The sequence below is a fragment of the Bubalus kerabau genome, chromosome 3, assembly GCF_029407905.1.
Source record: "Bubalus kerabau isolate K-KA32 ecotype Philippines breed swamp buffalo chromosome 3, PCC_UOA_SB_1v2, whole genome shotgun sequence".
Classification (NCBI taxonomy): Eukaryota; Metazoa; Chordata; class Mammalia; order Artiodactyla; family Bovidae; genus Bubalus; species Bubalus kerabau.
This window is the reverse complement of record NC_073626.1, coordinates 88,987,167-88,990,415: the sequence shown is the minus strand read 5'-3', so window position 1 is coordinate 88,990,415 and position 3,249 is coordinate 88,987,167. Positions and strand designations below refer to the sequence as shown.

General features: G+C 42.2%; 1 long non-coding RNA gene across 1 annotated transcript; it reads right to left on the bottom strand.

The window, feature by feature from the left end:
* Nucleotides 1-715: 715 nt before the first annotated feature.
* On the bottom strand, nt 716-2,874 carry LOC129647713 (uncharacterized). Its single transcript, XR_008712455.1, has 2 exons — nt 2,735-2,874; nt 716-1,201 (listed from the first exon to the last, which is right to left on the bottom strand). It is a non-coding gene; the product is annotated as an uncharacterized LOC129647713 (long non-coding RNA).
* Between the last annotated feature and the right edge of the window lie 375 nt (nt 2,875-3,249).

Sequence of the window (3,249 nt, the reverse complement as noted above, 5' to 3'; positions counted from 1 at the left end):
CAAAAGCCCTTTCTTATGTTGTTAATTCATTGAATACTTCCAACAATTCTATAAGATGGGCAGTAGCAGTCCCATCTTATAGAATCAGAGGTGCAGAGAGGGAAAGTGAGTTGCCCTAAGTAGCTGGAAGAGGGGGGCAGGTCTTTGGGCTACACTCCTGTATCTTCTGTGAAACCTACTCTGGAGTAGTGATTGTGAGCAAAAGCTCTGGAGCCAGCATCTCAAGTTTGAAATCTTGGCTTGCTACTGATGAGCTAAGTGGTTTTTTTATTTTGGGAGGGGGGGTTTTTGTGGGTCTTTTTTAATGTATTTATTTGTTTGGCTGTGCTGGATATTAGTTGAGGCATGTACGATCTTTGTTATGGCATGCAGGATCTTTAGTTGTGACATGTGAACTCTTAGCTGGGGCGGGTGGGATCTAGTTCCCTGTCTAGGGATCAAACCTGGGCACTCTGCATTGGAAGCATGGAGTCTTAGTCACTGGATCACCAGGGAAGTACCTACCTAAGTATTTCAAGCAACATGTTACTGTATGTCTCCAGCCCTCCATTTTCTCAACTGTAAATAGGAAAAAAAAGTTGTTTAAATCTACTTCAGAGTGTTATTTTGAAGATTAAGTGAGTAAACACAAATAAAGAAGGTAACCATATAGTTTGTTTAAAAAGGGTATTTCTGAAAGTAAAAAGGAGCACTAAGAATAAATAAAATATATATATTATTATTTTTGAAATATGTGTTTATTGACCAACATATTTTTTTATTTATTGGTAGATCTATGAAGTTGTTCTAGTCAAAAACTGTTTCAGAAATCAATTTTTCCACAAAAATAAAATAATACAATTCAGTATACCTTAAAACTGAAATATTTTTTGAACCTTTTTATATTGGTTTCCTAAACATTTGAAAAAATAATACAGGTAGGATAATCATTCTTGGTAGCCATTCACACACTTTAATCAATTTCAGAGCCATGTTTGTCCCTGTGCCCCTCCTTCTGGCTACACCTCACGGGCCTCAGCACACCTGCCTGGTCACCATGCGGCAGGGCCAGCACATGGGCTCCACTCCCAACTCCACATGGCCTGGGGGCTCTCGGCTGCCCCAAGTCATTCCTGCCCAGGAGCACCTCATTTTAATAGCATTTCTGAGTGCAGATCATGAAAAGTGTTACTTGTATCAGGAAGGGTACAACTACTTGTATCTGAAAAAAAGAAATAGGTTATCATGGTTAATTCTATAGTGTGTTAGTCGCTCAGTCATATCTGACTCTTTGGGACGTCATGGACTGTAGCCCACCAGATTCCTCTGTCCATGGAATTCTCCAGGCAATGGGTTGCCATTCTCTTCTCCAGGGGATCTTCCCAACCCAGGGATCAAACACACATCTCTTGCATTGGCAGGCAGATTCTTTACTGTCTGTGCCATGAAGAAAACCCTAATTCTATATACAGTGGTCAACTAGCAAAACTTACTCTGACTTATTTTAATGCAACTATTAATAAAATACTGCTTTAAAAAGATTGAAGATCAAGGTTAAACTGAACAGGATATCCCAAGACTTTCCTGGGCCAACTGGCCATTTAGTCACCCTAAGAAGAAAGCACCAGAATATAGTCTGGCTCACAGAGAGCACTAGCTATTTTTATTGCTATAACCCTCCTTGTTGTTAGCACGATGGTATTGCTTTTATACATTTACTATACACAATACACTGTGCTTTATAAACGTGGTGCATGCTCAGTTGTGTCTGACTCTTTGTGACCCCATAGATTGTGGCCAGCCAGGCTCCTCTGTCAATGGGATTTCCCAGGCAAGAATACTGGAGTGGGTTGCCATTTCATACTCCAGCGAATCTTCCCAACCCAGGGATTGAACCCCTGTCTTCTGCATTTCCTGCATTGGCAGGCTGATTCTTTACCACTGTGCCACCTGGAAACCCTGCTTTATAAACATCATCTCATATAATTTTCCCCAAACCCCTGCCTGCCTCATTCATTTACTTTACTGCCATGGCCCTTAAAGTCATTTAAACTGGAACTTTTCAAATCTAGTCTGGAGCTTGAATCATTACACTAGACTTTCTCTTCTTATTCTCTATTCTTATAGTATTTTAAGTATAGAGCATAATGTATGGGACATAATCTGATACACTATCTTATCTATTCCAGATGTTTCCCATGGTGTTAGTCACCTCCAAACCAACCAAAGACTAAATTCCTGAGGGCATGGGCCAATGGATCAATGGCAGTTCTCAGATGCAAGCCATAGAAACCATTGGCTCATAACCTGTGGCTAATGAAAGCAGAAAAATGATTTATTACAATACATTATGTAGTTCACATAATCTCCAGGAGGGCTGGAAAACTAGTCTCAAAGGCTACGCAGCCAAGATCAAGGCCCTGCCCACACCACAGAACTGGTTGGTCTATGAGACAAACCACTAGCATCACAGGACATAGGACCCCCCCCAACTTATACTCCAATGCCCCACAACCGGACCCTGAACGCTGCAAACAGACCTGTTGTCACAAGCACCTGTTGCCACCTCAGAAAGCCCTACATAGCCATCCTCCTTAGGGCAAAACGTGACTATTCTGAGTCTCTCTGTTTCATCAGCCTCTCAGCAAGGGGTGAGTGCACCCAGCTAGCAGAATCTAGGTATCTTTGTCTGCTCAGGCTGCTGTAAGGAAATACCATACACTGGGTGGCTTAAACACCAACAATTACTTCTTACCATCTGGAAGCTGGGAAGTCCAACACCAAAGTGCTGGCAGATTTGGTTCCTGTTGAGGGCCTTCTTTCTAGCTTGCAAATAGCTGCCTTCTTGCTGTGACCTCACAAGCTGGAGAGACAGAGAAAACAAGCTCTCTGGTCTCTTCTTACAAGGGGACTTTGAAGATCCCATCAGGAGGACCTCACCTCAGAACCTCGTCTAAATCTAATCACCTCCCAAGAACCCTACTTCCAAATGCCATCCCATTGGGAATGAGAGCTTCAGCATATGAATTTGGGGGAGGCACATTCAGTCCAAAGCCAGTCCAAGTCATTTTCCATTCTCTGCTGCAAGGAAGGCCAGGAAAACAAGTATTTCGTGTTTTCATCTTCTTTGATGATAGAAAGACTTTGCCTCATAAGATGAAAATTCCCCTAAACGCAGGCAGAGGGTCCAGATACTAGGCACTTAAAAATCATAATGAATGTCTACTATAGCCATGTTTTGCACATCTTTAGCCTCCTTCCCAAAGCTGA